General features: G+C 47.0%; 1 protein-coding gene and 1 pseudogene across 5 annotated transcripts in view; one reads left to right on the top strand and one right to left on the bottom strand.

Moving 5' to 3' along the window:
- SCAP (SREBF chaperone) overlaps positions 1-15,577 on the bottom strand; it is an 82,167-nt gene that overhangs the window by 49,465 nt on the left and 17,125 nt on the right. The window lies entirely within an intron of this gene.
- On the top strand, positions 12,137-14,762 carry LOC100339594 (leucine-rich repeat-containing protein 42 pseudogene; annotated as a pseudogene). Its single transcript, XR_016214861.1, has one exon. The product of XR_016214861.1 is annotated as a leucine-rich repeat-containing protein 42 pseudogene (transcript).

Raw genomic sequence — 15,577 nt, 5'->3', positions numbered from 1 at the left:
TGAGTAACTTTTATTTTCAGTTTTTCTCCTCTCAATTTTCTTCCCAAAGGAATTACACACACACACACACACACACACACACACACACACACACACACTTGGCAGGAAGAGTAAGAGAAAGAGGTATCTTCCATCTGCTGTTTCACTCTCCAAATGGCCACAACAGCCGGGTCAGGCTGAAGCCAGGAGACGGAAACTCCATTTAGGTCCCCCATGTGAGTGGCAGGAACTCAAGTACCTCAACCATCATCTGCTGCTTCCAAGGTGCTTGCTGGGAAGTAGAGTAGCTGGCACTCACGCAGGATACTGGCTTCCCAAAGGCAGGTCAACTTGCAGTACCACAATGCCCACTCCTCACCAAAGTAATTTTTTTTTTTTTTTTTGACAGGCAGAGTTAGACAGTGAGGGAGAGAGACGGAGAGAAAGGTCTTCCTTTTTCCATTGGTTCACCCCCCAAATGGCCACTATGGCCGGCGCAATGCGGCCGGCGCACCGCGCTGATCCAAAGCCAGGAGCCAGGTGCTTCCTCTTGGTCTCCCATGGGGTGCAGGGCTCAAGCACTTGGGCCATCTTCCACTGCCTTCCCGGGCCACAGCAGAGAGCTGGACTGGAAGAGGAACAACCGGAACTAGAACCCGGGGTGCCAGCACCGCAGGCAGAGGATTAGCCTATGAGCCACGGCACTGGCCCCCAAAGTAATTTAATGTAAGTACTAACAGTAGCATAGGAATAGTGAATTGTATAGGAACAGTAGGGGTCACATTTACTGTTATCTTGTACCAAACAGATTTAAGTAGTTTATATAAATTATGTCACTTCATCTAAACAACAGAGGTTAAAACAGAAACCAAAGTCAGCTACTTTTTAGCTGAGGAGACAGAACCATCAAGTCACTCCAAAAGTTACTAAAAACAAAACAAAACAACCCACAAACATTTTGATGGAATCCGGTGAAGGAATTCTGTATACTTCCATTATGTGTTTTTCCTCTGAATGTTATCTTACAAACATACATATGTATCACAGAGTACACTCAACTCTCCTACTTCCTCCTTTAATGTGCCTGGCCCTACAAGGGGCACAAAGATGAGCCAGAGCATCTGCCTGACGCACTTTGGCTCCACACTAAGCAAAAGACACTGAACAAGTTGGATGGGTGAGGGATTCTGCTTGCCAGACACATTGAGGCAAGAAAGAATAAAGATTCTCTACCCTTAAAGGCTCAACAAGAAAATAAATGTAAAAATTAATAACAATGATCAACAAAAATAAGGTCAGAAAATGCTGCCACCGTTTATCAATATAACACTTTGAACAATTTTCAGACTGTTTTCATACATTAACTTTTTTTTTTTTTTTGACTATTTATTTATTTACTTGAAAGAGTTACACAGAGAGAGAAGGAGAGGCAGAGAGAGAGAGAGGTCTTCATCCACTGGTTCACTCCCCAGTTGGCCTCAAGGGCTGGAGCTGGCTGATCCAAAGCTGGAGCTTCTTCCGGGTCTCCCACACGGGTGCAGGGGACCAAGGACTTGGGCCGTCTTCCACTGCTTTCCCAGGCCATAGCAGAGAGCTGGATCAGAAGTGGAGTGGCTGGCGCCACAGCTCACTCGGCTAATCCTCTGCCTGCGGTGCTGGCACCCTGGGTTCTAGTCCCGGTTGGGGGGCCACATTCTGTCCTGGTTGCTCCTCTTCCTATCCAGCTCTCTGCTGTGGCCCGGGAAGGCAGTGGAGGATGGCCCAAATGCTTGGGCCCTGCACCCGCATGGGAGACCAGGAGGAAGCACCTGGCTCCTGGCTTCAGATTGGCAGTGCACCATTTTGGTGTAGTGGACATTTGGGGGTGAACCAACGGAAGGAAGACCTTTCTCTCTCTCTCTCTCTCTCTCACTAACTCTGCCTGTCAAAAAAAAAAAAAAAAAAAGTGGAGCAGCCAGAACTCGACCCAGCACCCACATGGGATGCCGGCACTGCAGGCAGCTGCTTAACTGGCTATACCACAGCGCCGCCCCCCCCCCCTTAAAAAAAAATAAGATGTATTTGATTATTTGAAAGGCAGAGTTACAGAAGAGAGACACAGAGAAAGAAAGCAATCTTCCATCCACTGGTTCTTTCCCCAAATAGCCCAAAAGCTAGAGCTGAGCCAGGCAGAAGCCAGCAGCCAGGAGCTTCATCCAGGTCTCCTACAGGGACACAAGCGCATGGCCATCTATCTTCCACTGCTTTTCCAAGGCCATTAGCAGGGAGCTGGATGGGAAATGGCACAGCTGGGACACAAACCTGGACCCATGTTGGATGCTGGCATCGCAGGTGGCAGTTTTACCCACCAAGCCACAACACCATCCCTCATACGTTAATTTCTACAAGAGGTAGAGGTAGACACAGTAGACATTGTTAGGATTCCCAATTTACAGATGGAAGAGACCTGGGTCTTGTACCCTGAAACACAATGGATTGCTCCTTTAATCTCTCTATCCCCCCCCTTTTTTTTTTAAGATTTATTTATTTATTTGAAAGGCAGTATTACAGAGAGGCAGACGCAGAGGCAGAGAGAGGTCTTCCATCCACTGGTTCACTCCCCAAATGGCCGCAATGGCTGGCTGGAGCTGCGCCGATCCAAAACCAGGAGCCAGGAGCTTCCTCTGGGTCTCCCATGTGGGTGCAGGGGCCAAGGACTTGGGCCATCTTCTACTGCTTTCCCAGGCCATAGCAGAGAGCTGGATCAGAAGTGGAGCAGCTGGGACTCGAACTGGCACCCATATAGACGCCGGCACTGCAGGTGGTGGCTTTAACTACTACGACACAGTACCGGCTCCTCTATTCTCTCTTGCAAGTAGCTTCCCTCACTCCCTACTTTTAAATACCATTATCTCTTGGAGATAGTACAGGTTTGGTTCCAGACCACCACAATGAAGCAAATACTGCAATAAAATGAGTCATACAAACGTTTTGGCTTCCCAGTGTATATAGAGTTATGTTTATACCATACTATAGTCTGCTAAGTCAAACAGTAGCATTGTATTCTGTTCTCCCATAACCCCCACAAAAAAAAAAAAAGGAAAAAAATGCACTTATCTTAACTACAAAACACATTATTTAACTGGGGTGGACATTTGGTGCAGTGGTTAAGTTGCCACTTGGAATGTCTGCATCACATATTGGAGTGTCTGGGTTCCAGCCCCAGCTATTCCACTTCTGATCCAGCTTCCTGCTAAGATCACCTTGAAAAGCAGCAGTAATGGCTCAACTACTTGGGAAATGGTCACCTACATGGAGAGATGCAGATTAAGTTCTACAATCCTCATGCAGCGTGGCCGAGTGCTGACTATTGCAGACATTTGAGCAGTAAACCAGCACACAGAACATCTGTTTATCTCTCGTATAAATAAAAAATTTAAAACACTAAATTATCTAAAAATATATTGCTAAAAAATGCTAATGATAATCTGAGTTATTGGAAAAATTGTGGCAATAGACTTGCTTGGCGCAGGGTTGCCACAACCTTCAATTAGTAAAACCAAACTAAACCACAACAAGAACAAAAAATCCACATTATCAAGCACAATAAAGGGAAGCACAGAATTTGTCATATCTAGGTGCCCAGATCTGAGCTCAGAAACCATATACTTCACCTACAGCACTGTAGCCGTAAAATCACACATGGCGTCACTACAGGCATTTCAGCTATAAAACCACATATCCATTAATTGGGAAAACTCACAAGCTGCAAAATCAGGTACCACAGGTACCTGGGCATATGAAAAGAAAGGTGCTGGAACAGGTCACAGAAACCTACGGGATTTTTTGACTGTAAGTATATCCAAAATAGTGACTATCCTAACGAAAACTGGAGAGTTCTAGCTCCATGGAATCTGCATGAGTCAATAAACTCATGGCTCTATGTTTCCTTTTTGAAGGTTTTCACATTTAGGAGAGACCAATTTTATCAAAAGAAAATATATCCAGACTGAGGCTTTCTTTTTTCCTTCTTCTAGATTTATTTATTTGAAAAGCAGAGATACATGGAGGGAGGAGAGAACATCATCATCCATCCACTGGTTCACTCCCCAAATGGCCACAATAACCAGAGGTGGGCCACCCAAAGCCAGGAGCTTCTTGCAGGTCTCCATATGGGTGCAGGGGCCCAAGCACTTGGGTCATCCTCTGCTGCTTTCCTAGGCACATCAGCAGGGAGCTGGACGAAAGTGGAGCAGCTGGGACTCAAACTGCCACCCATATGGGACGCCGGCACTGTGGGCAGAGGTTTAACCTTCTATGCCACAGCACCAGCACCCAGAATGAGGCTTTCTGCAGTTTCACAAGAGAGCCCAGAGTGGGACAGTGTTTCCCAGTTCTAAGTACCATTGTAGGAATATCTTTAAGATACTACAAGTAGTATTCCAGACCACTCCAACAGGCAAAATTGTAACATTTTGCCTTGTACAATATTCAGTGTATCACTCCTTGCACCAAAGGAATTGACTTTTGTAGAATTCTCAGATTTTTTCCCCTTAAAATCTTTATATACTTGCTGCAGCTTTCTTTAATTATGAGAAAACCTGCCACTGATCACTTAAAAACTTCAATGTGCTGGGAAAATGTCATCTACCTATGAAGCAACATGACTTCCACATTACTGAAACTACTCCTTGTCAAATGAGCTAATTCCCTTTAGAAAAAAAAAAATTATCAGTATTCTTGGTTTGTCATTCACTGCTCTAACCTGAATTTCTCCATCTCACCACATAGACTCACAGCACACATTGTCATCTTGTTCCTGTCTTTTCACTCTGCAGAGCCCACAAAAACTTGGTGTTATTTCTCAACTTCCCTCTCCCCCTCACCAAGCCCAGCCAACTCCCCAGCTGTGTCTTTCTTGCTCCCTTTGTCACTGCCCTGCCTAAGCTTTGACCTGGCTTTGCCACAATACAAGCTCCTGGCTCCAGTCTGGCCCAGCCCTGGTCGTTGCAACCATTTGGGTAGTGAACCCAGGAATGGAAGATCTCTGTCTCTCTCCTTCTCTCTCTGTAACTCTGCCTTTCAAATAAATAAAAAAATCTTTTATTTATTTATTTATTTATTTTTTTAAGATTTATTGGGGCCGGCGCTGTGGCGTAGTAAGTAAAGCCACGATCTGCATGCAGTGCCAGCATCCCATATGGGCACCAGTTGGAGTCCCGGCTACTCCACTTCCGATCCAGCTCTCTGCTATGGACTGGGAAAGCAGCAGAAGATGGCCCAAGTCCTTCGGTCCCTGCACCCACATGGGAGACCCAGAAGAAGCCTGTTAAAGCCCTGGTCTACAGAACTGGAATCCCATGAGGGTGCCAGTTCAGGTCCTGGCTGCTCCACTTCCAATCCAGCTCCCTGCTAACGTGTCTGGGAAAGCAGCAGAGGATGGCCCTAGTCCTTGGGCCCCTGCACCTACATGGGAGACCCGGAAGAAGCCAGTTAAAGCCCTGGTCTACAGCACTGGTATCCCATAAGGGTGCCAGTTCAGGTCCTGGCTGCTCCACTTCCTTTTTTTTTTTTTTTTAACTTTTATTTAATGAATATAAATTTTCAAAGTACAGCTTATGGATTACAGGGGCTTCCCCCCCATAACTTCCCTCCCACCCGCAACCCTCCCCTTTCCCGCTCCCTCTCCCCTTCCATTCACATCAAGATTCATTTTCAATTCTCTTTATATACATTAGATCAGTTTAGCATATATTAAGTAAAGCTTTCAACAGTTTGTACCCACATAGAAACACAAAGTGAAAAATACTGTTTGAGTACTAGTTATAGCATTAAATCACAATGTACAGCACATTAAAGACAGAGATCCTACATGAGAAGTAAGTGCACAGTGACTCCTGTTGTTTACTTTACAAACTGACACTCTTGTTTATGGCATCAGTAATCACTCTAGGCTCTTGTCATGAGTCGCCAAGGCTATGGAAGCCTTTTGAGTTCACCGACTCTGACCTTATTTAGACAAGGTCATAATCAAAGTGGAAGTTCTCTCCTCCCTTCAGAGAAAGGTACCTCCTTCTTTGATGGCCTGTTCTTTCCACTGGGATCTCACTCATGGAGATCTTTCATTTAGGTTTGTTTGTTTTTTGTTTGTTTGTTTGTTTTGCCAGAGTGTCTTGGCTTTCCATGCCTGAAATACTCTCATGGGCTTTTCAGGCTGCTCCACTTCCAATCCAGCTCCCTGCTAATGTGTCTGGGAAAGCAGCAGAGGATGGCCCTAGTCCTTGGGCCCCTGCATCCACATGGGAGACCTGGAGGAAGTTCCTGAGTTTAGATTAGCTGAGCTCTGGCTGTCACAGCCATTTGGGGAGTGAACCAGTGGATGGAAGACCTCGCTCTCTCTAACTCTTCCAAATAAATAAAGTATATCTTTTTTAAAAATGCGAAGGAATACAGTATGCTACTTTCATGTGAAAGAAAAAACTCTGTGTGTTTATATATGCATGCACAAAACACTCCTGAATGGACACACAAGAACTAGAAACACCAGCTGACTCTAGGGAAAGGGTGCACACAATACCCCCCAAACGGACACACAGGAACTAGTAACACCAGCTGCCTCTAGGGAAAGGATCTGGTAGCCAGGAAAGGAGGGAAGGCAAACATTGTACCTTCTGAACTCTGGATCATTTGAGTGAATTCTTGCATTGAGAAGTTAAAATTTAAAAATAATAAGCCAAGCTTTGTTGTGGAAGTAGCAGTCCTCTCCCCTAAGCTTCTGTAACTGTATCTCCACCCTGCTCTGTGTTCACTCCCACCCTCTGGCCTGCCGTGACTGACTGCAGTGTCAGAAGGTCATAGTTGAATTACTTTGTGTTCCCTTGAGTACCCAGCACCTCCTTTGGTGCCAAGCGGAAAGTCACTGCAAGTCTGTTCACGGTGCTAAACTAGTCCACTGGTACAAACAATCCATCCCTTTGGAGGAGAAAAAAAAAAAAAAAGGTTGTTTTTTTTTTTTTTTTCAAAGTTGTTTTGCAAAATGAGCCAGTACTCAAGCAGGAAACTGCTTCTGTAAACATCAAAATTAGCCAAATAAGCTACAAGATTTTTCAGCAGACCAAGTTAACAGCACTGAAAGAAAGGAATTTCAGTTAACAAATGCCTGAAAAAGACACACATTTGAGAAGCTGAATATTGTCACATTTCAGAATACCTGCAGGGATCTCACAGCCACACCCATAACGTAGGAAGATCTAATTACTTTCTTATGATGGCTGTCATAAATAACCAGACAAAATGCCAACCTCCTTCACAACTGAACATCAATAAATACATTAAAAGAGTTTCTTCCTGGGGCTCATGTTGTGGCACAGTGAGTTAAATCACCACCTGTGATGCTGACATCCCATATGGATGCCAGTTCGAGTCCCAGCTACTCCACTTTCGATTCAGCTTCCTGCTAATGGGCCTGGGAAAGCAGCAGAAAATGGCCCAAGTGCTTGGGCCCCTGCTTCCCATGTGGGAGACCTGGATGGAGTTCCAGGCTCCTGGCTTCATCCTCACCCACCCTGGTCATTAGGGCCATTTGGGGAGTGAACCAGGAGATAGAAGATCTAACTCTGCCATTCAAATAAATAAATCCTTAAAAAAAAAGTTTCTTCCACAGTACCAGCTCCTTATGAAACCAGTCACAGCAAGAATGGTAAAAAGGCAGAAAGAACAAAGGGGCCCTCCTGTAATGTGGAACATCTCTTTTTTTATCCTAGTTGGGAAACTGGCCTGAGCCAAAAAGCAAGTGTGATAGTCAAAGAGAAAGAAAAATGGGGCCCTGCTGTCAAAGTCACCCAGAAGGCAGTGGCTGGAGCTGTGACCAGCTCAGGACTATGGTAAAGATAAACAGCTCCCCACAACAGGCCCCAAGGCAGAACTTTTTCTGTCCTATAGAAAGTCACAACTAAGTTGGCAGGATGAGCTCATCACACAATAAACACTTTTCTTAACGGACCTTGTACAAACTTTCCAAAGAGCATAAAACCCCCAGATCATTTTTTTTCAATGGCTTCTTCCTTCTGAAGAAGCTCCTCCCAGCTGCTTTCCTGGGAGTTCTCCCTCTGCTCTTTCAATCTCTCTCTGCTCTTTTCAATAAAAGTTTTGCTAAAAATTGTCTTCTCAGTTTGTTCATCTGCTTCATACTTTGGTGCAGACAGAGCAAGTTCTCAGAGTTCAAATCAGCTATAACACCTACACCTTTTTACTACCTCTTGACATGGTCAAGAATGACTAACAATGACTGACCTGACCACTTTTAAGAACATGGGCAAAGAAATCAGCTTTAAAGCTGGAAACATGGGAATGGGACTTACAAAACTCTGTTTTGTTTTTTTCTAAGATTTATTTATTTATTTAAAAAGCAGAGTTACAGAGATGCAGAGGCAGAGACAGAGAGAAGTCTTCCATCTGCTGGTTCACTCCCCAAATGGCCATAACAGCCAGAACTGCGCCAATCTTAAGTCAGGAGCCAGGAGGGTCTTCCAGGTCTCCCACGTGGGTGCAGGGCCTTGTACCATCTTCCACTGCTTTCCCAGGTCATAGCAAAGAGCTGGAGAGGAAGTGGAGCAGCCAGGAATCAAACTGGAGCCCATATGGGATGCCGGCACTGCAGGCAGCAGCTTTACCGGTTACGCCACAGTGCCGGTCCCACATCACTGCTTTATAACTACTTCAAGAGCTCTTTAATATATATGTCACAGGGAAGATGGTTCTTTTGTGTAGGAAGTTAGAAATTAGCTTATGTGTGTAAAAGGGGCCTAAGGAAAGCAAAGCTTGAAAGCATACTTTGGAAGCAACACAGTATTTTAGACTACAAAGCTTGCCCACCCCAATAAATTTACAAGTGGTCTCAGCATTCCTCCCAAGGAAAGCTCTCCAAGAAAATCCTACCTGCTTAGCACCAAATGGGTTGCCTGGCCTGATCACAATGGCAATAAAACCTTCACAGCCTTCCCCCAAGGAATGCACCCTAGGGGATGCACCCACTCTGATAGCACTGAGTAGTAAAACCTTGGGAGTCATTTTACCTAATTCACACTCAGAAAATCCTTTGTCTTGGAGAAGACGGAGGAGGAAAAGGAGAAATGGCTGGAAGAACTGTACCTCATTCCCTTGTAAGCTCCAGTCTGAATATAGACTACACTCTGAGCTTTTTCCTGATCTGTCCATCTGGGCCATCACGTGTAGTCTCTCCATTAAACCATGTGACCTTGGGGGCCAGCTCCATGGCTCACTTGGTTAATCCTCTGCCTGTGGTGCCGGAATCCCATATGGGTGCCTGGTTCTAGTCCCAGTTGCTCCTCTTCCAGTCCAGCTCTCTGCTATGGTCCAGGGAGGCAGTGGAGGATGGCCCAAGTGCTTGGGCCCCTGCACCCGCATGGGAAACCGGGAGGAAGCACCTGGCTCCTGGCTTCGGATCGGCGTAGTTCCAGCCGTGGCTGCCATTTGGGGACTGAACCAACAGAAGGAAGACCTTTCTCTCTGTCTCACTGTCTAACTATCAAATAAAAAATAATAAATAAATAAATAAACGACGTGACCTTGCTTTCCCCAGTCTGAGTGACTGGGCACTCTCTCTCTCAAATTCTGTCTGTAGAGGCGCCCATCATTCTGCTGGATGCCCTACCCAATTAAACCTTGCTACCTTGCTTGCCACTCCTCTGTCTCACGTCTGTAGTCTTTCTTGCGTGAAGAAAAGAACCTATTCCACTAATCTCCACTGACAGTTCCATTCCAAAACAGAGTAAAAGCTGTTTTTGAAGGGAAGGTGGTACAGAGGACAGCTAAGCAATGGGCTCACCTGCAGTCCTTCTCCTTGGGGATCCCCTCTAGAGCTGTCTCAGCACGGTGACTGCTGGCTTCACCGGCCCCCTTCAACAACCTCTCTCTCAGGAGGCCCATCTGTTACCAAAGGCCTCTTGTCCCTATGCTTCCCACTCTGTTCACTGCTGGACCCACATCAGGCCCCAGGACTCCTCGCACACTCTTGAAAGCAAAGGCTGGTGCCCTGGGCTCAAAAGTCTAACTGCTGTGGGTCCTTCTTAGTCTATGAAGTCTCACAAATAAACAGAAATTATTTCTACATGGTGCTAATTCCCAAACATTTAGTCAAAGTCTAAAAGCAAATTTTACTTGCTCCCTTTTCATACAGTCTGAACTAAGTAACATCGTTCAGGCAAGAGGACAGCTATAGTTTATAATATACACTCTGGGACCAGATAAAATGTTCAAAATTACTTCTCAAACTAGAACATGCTTGTCTTCCTAAGATTTAGCAGGATGCAGTTCCAAGCTCCTGGCTTTGGCCTGACCCAGCAATGACCATCTGGGGATTGAACAATCAGATGGAAGATCTCTGCCTCTCCCTCTCTCTGTCACTCTGCCTTTCATATAACTAACTAACTAACTAATTAATAAAGGGAGGGATGGCTTTGAGGCACAGAGGGTTAAGCCACTCCTGCGACATTAGCATCCCACATGAGCACCAACTCAAATCCTGGCTACTCTACTTCTGATCCAGCTCCCTGATAATGTGACTAGGAAGACAGTAGAAGATGATCCAAGTACTTGGGCTCTTGCTACCCACATAGGAGATCCAAATGGAATTTCAGCCTCCAGTGGCTTTGGCCTGGCTCAGCCCTGGCCGATGTAGCCATTTAGAGAATGAACAAGTGGACAGAAAATTTATCTGTCATTTTGCCTTTCAAATAAATAAAATAAACCTTTTTAAAAAAGCAAAGACAAGACAGTCATCTGAGTGTGGGTGTTACAGCACAGTGAGTTAATAAGCTGCTCCTTGGGATACCTCCATTCCCTATCAGAATACTTGGTTCCAGTCCCAGCTGCTCCATTTCCAATCCAGGTTCCTGCTAATGTGCATCCTGGGAGGCAGCAGATGATGCTGAAGTCCCTGCCAGATACACAGAAAGGCCTGAATGGAGGTCTAGGCTCCTGGCTGTGAACTAGCCCAGCCTTGGCTGTTGTGGGCATGTGGGGGATGAACTGACAGACCTGACAGACTGCAGATTCTCTCTCTTTCCCTCTACCTTTCTCTCTCTTTCTCACTGTTGCTTTGCCTTTCGAATAAATAAGTAAACATGAAAAAAAAATCGTTTGCCAACCTCTGCCTTAGACTATGCGTATATTAAAAACACAGGGAAGCCTCTATTCTTTCAACCAAAGGAGCTGCCCATTTAAGGAAGGATTGTAAAGCTCCTCGTGGTGGACTGCTGCCTGCGAAGCCAGCATCCCATACGGGTGCCAGTTCGAGTCCCGGTTGTTCTACTTCTGATTCAGCTCCCTGGCAATGTGCCCAGGCAAAGCAGTAGAAGATGACCCAAGTCCTTGGGCCCCTGTACCCATGTGGGAAAGTAGAAGGAGGCTCCTAAATTTGGCCTGGCACAACCCTGGCCACTGTGGCCATTTGGGGAGTGAACCTGTGGTCAGGAAATCTCTTTCTCCCCCTCTCTGTAACTCTGACTTTCAAATAATAAAAAAAAAAAAGTCTTAAAAACTCCCAAGTGAGTCTCCTGATCTCTCTCTCACACTCTCCTCTCTCTTACCCTCTTACCCTCTCCTCCTGCCCACTGGGCTTCCCCCACCCGACAATAAACCTTTCCTCTAACTGCAGTGTTTGTTTTATGGCAGCCTTAAGTTGGTTCCGTGACTCAGATCCAGGCTCCCCATTAACTTTGCTCTCCATTTGGGATTTGAGCTACCTTGGGGTCCTGGATTTCTGTCAGTCACAAAACACACCCCCGGACCTTCTTCCACACCACCAAACTCTCCATGATCTCCATCCACACGCCAGCCACTCAAATTCCTGAGAAGGTGGAGAACAAGGACTGGAATAAGATTCACAAGGCCTGTGTCAAAGAGGTCCATCCGGGGGACCCCTTCCAGCCACCTTTGAGCCTTCGCGCGGGGCCTCTCACATAAGCAAAGTGGCACTGCAGTTTAGGAAACTGGCAAAAAGAAAATCCTCAGCATCTCATTCCACTGAACATGAACACAACTGCTCTAAAGTTACATTCCTTCCAAAAACCTGAAATGGCTCTGTCACCTGAAAAGAAAAGAAGACATGCCAGCCCTGTGATGGCACTGTGGTGCAGGTCCTGGCTCATTCAGGGCTCCAGTCACACTGTGCTATCCACCAAAACCCAACAGATAAGGGCACCTAGGAACACATCTAATGGGAAATACCACTGAGCAACTCCTCTGTCCTGTTGGGTTGGGAGCAGAACTGTGAAAGCACCAGGATGCTTGCTAACTCTGCGTCTGTGGAGACGGCTATCAGCCTCCACCAGATGCCAAACCAATGGTGCTGCCCAACCCTGGACTGTAAACCTCCAACTGTCAGCCGCAAAACACCTCTTCCTTCCCAAGAAGCTCCTCTCAGCTTTGTGCCCCGGGCGCGAGCTGTTTCCCTGTCAGCCGCGCCGGGGGCGGAGGGAGTCGCCACCGAGGTGCTGCCACTTGCTGCCCCGGGTAGAGACACAGTCACACCCAAGGCCATGTCTTACTACCTCAACTCAGAAAACCACCGGGACCCAGGTCCCATCTACGTACGAGAAAACGGTCAGCTGCACGTGGTCAGTCTGGCTCTGGACAACGTCAGGAGTAGCCTGCAGAAGCCGAGGCCCTTCTGACTGTTTTCCAAAGGCTTTTCTGTGGAGCTCTGCATGAACAGGGAAGATGACACTGCACAGCAAAGAAGACTGATCATTTCATCTTCACGTACACCCGGGAGGGGAATCTTCGGGACCCGGCCAAATCCCCCTTCAGCCTCGTCCTCGGCTTCATCTCCGACAACGTTGATCACGTTGATTCCCTCAGTGGCTTTCCTGAGCAGACTGCTGAAAAACTGTTCTCTGCTGCTGAAGCCAGACAGAAATTCACAGAGCCAGGTGCAGGGCTGAGAGCTTTGCAGAAATTTACTGAGGCCTATGGAAGTCTGGTGATTTGCTCCCTGTGTTTGCAGAACAGGTATCTGGTGATTTCAGAAAAGCTTGAGGAGATTGTCTTTCTGGGGACTGACCTGCCTGGATCTTCCCGGTTGCAAGCTTGGAGATGACCACGAACTTCTAGAACACCTCACCAATGAGGCTCTGTCCAGTGTCACTCAACTCCACCTGAAGGATAATTGTTCATTGGATGCTGGGGTGAGGAAAATGACAGCCCCTGTTCGAGTGATGAAGAGAGGTCTTGAAAATCTAACGTTATTAGACTTATCTTGTAACCCTGAGATCACAGATGCAGGAATTGGATACCTGTTTTCTTTTAGAAAACTAAACCGCTTAGATATCTCTGGGACAGGGCTCAAGGATGTAAAAGCCCTCAAGCACAAGCTGCAGAGACACATGGGCCCTGTTCACTCCAAAGTGCCCTTGAAGGAATTTGACCACAGTAACTGCAAGACGAAGGGCTGGGCCGATCAGACCGTGCGGCAGTGGGAGCGGAAGGCGGTGAAATCTGTGAAGACGCCAACAGCGGCGGAGCCTCAGAAACCAGCGCAGTACTTCTACAGCAGCCGGTTTCTCACGGAGGCCGCTCTAAGGTGTCCCCTGGAAGACACTTCTGGGAAACTCCAGTTTTTTGGTTTTTGTTTTTGTTTTTTTGACAGGCAGAGTGGACAGTGAGAGAGAGAGACAGAGAGAAAGGTCTTCCTTTTGCCGTTGGTTCACCCTCCAATGGCCGCCACGGCCAGCGCGCTGCGGCCAGCGCACCGCGATGATCCGATAGCAGGAGCCAGGTACTTATCCTGGTCTCCCATGGGGTGCAGGGCCCAAGCACTTGGGCCATCCTCCACTGCACTCCCTGGCCACAGCAGAGAGCTGGCCTGGAAGAGGGGCAACCGGGACAGAATCCGGTGCCCCGACCGGGACTAGAACCCGGTGTGCCGGCGCCGCAAGGCGGAGGATTAGCCTAGTGAGCCGCAGCGCCAGCCGAAACTCCAGTTCTACAGAGAGAAGACTGCAGACTCCCACGGCCGCTGTTGAAACACGAGGCTGTCTCAACCCAGGAGGCAAAGAAGAGCAAGAAGAGAGCTTTTGAGGAGTCAGAGAAGGAGCAGAGTAGCTCCTCACAGGCTTCCAAGCAGAAGTGCGTGTACCTCACTGTGCAGGACTGGGACTCAGTAAACTCCGACTGATTGCAGCTACAGGCAGACCTTTTCTCCCAAAACTCTAACTTAAGAGAAAGGGGAATAGCCAGCGCTGCGGCTCACTAGGCTAATCCTCCGCCTTGCGGCGCCGGCACACCAGGTTCTAGTCCCAGTCGGGTCACTGGATTCTGTCCCGGTTGCCCCTCTTCCAGGCCAGCTCTCTGCTGTGGCCCGGGAGTGCAGTGGAGGATGGCCCAAGTACTTGGGCCCTGCACCCCATGGGAGACCAGGAGAAGTACCTGGCTCCTGCCATCGGATCAGCGCGGTGCGCTGGCCACACCATTGGAGGGTGAACCAATGGCAAAAGGAAGACCTTTCTCTCTGTATCTCTCTCTCTCTCCCTGTCCACTCTGCCTGTAAAAATAAAAAATTTAATTAATTAATTAATTAAAATAATAAAATAAGAGAAAGGGGAATGATGATGATTTACTTTTTGTTTGAATTTACCTATGGCATTAGCATAGCAAGCAGATACTTCTACTTTTGTGGTGGGGAGGGGAATGCTATGGAAGTAAGTAATAATTTCTAATGCATATTTTCAATACATAGTAATTTTTTCAAATAAACATTTTTGCTGTCCTTAAAAAAAAAAAAACAAAAACAAAAAAAAACTCCTAAGTGGACTGAGTCATGACTCTTAAAGATCAAATACCATCAAAAGGCAAGCACTGCAATGGCTACCCATGGGGATAGTATCCTCAAACAGAAAACATCTACAACATGTTCTTTCTCAGGCTTAGGTGACATGGTGTCTTCACTGATATCCCTCCCACCTTCCAGCTGCTGCTTCCAGCCTCCCTTACCGGCCCCTGGGAGACTTTACTCCCAGGCTGCTTCATCACCCACCTGTTCTCCTCAGGGCTTCTCAGGCAGTTTTGTGGCACTAAGTCTCATTTGTCTGCTGATGACCCCCATACATGCCTTTCAAGCCTCTACCCTAAGCCCCACTATAACCACACTCTTATTTCCATTTAGAATCTCTACTCAGATGTCTAATAAGCATCTCAAATCTAACAAGACCAAATATTGAACTCTTGACCCCCCCATACCCTAAAATATTAATTACACCACTAGCCACACTGTTTATTGCTCGGGTCAAATGTTTAGAAGACAACCTGGAGACATTTGAATCCCACATTTGAATGAGCTAGTTTTAAGATTTTATCTCCAAACCGTATCTCAATCTAATGACCAATCATCATCTCCTTGGCTACTCTCCCACCACTGACCATATGGTCAGCTGACCATATGGCCAGCTGACCATATGGCCAGCTGACCATATGGCCTCGCTCCATCCTCCATACACCTTTCTAAAGAACAATCACTGATGTCACTACGCTGCGTGAAACACTCATGGCGCCGGCGCAGTGGCACAGCAGGTGAAAACCCTGGCCTGAAACGCCGGCATCC

Source organism: Oryctolagus cuniculus, chromosome 10 (genome assembly GCF_051225735.1).
Source record: "Oryctolagus cuniculus isolate XC-2025 breed Fujian yellow rabbit chromosome 10, ASM5122573v1, whole genome shotgun sequence".
NCBI classification, from domain to species: Eukaryota; Metazoa; Chordata; class Mammalia; order Lagomorpha; family Leporidae; genus Oryctolagus; species Oryctolagus cuniculus.
This window is presented reverse-complemented; position numbering and strand designations above follow the sequence as displayed.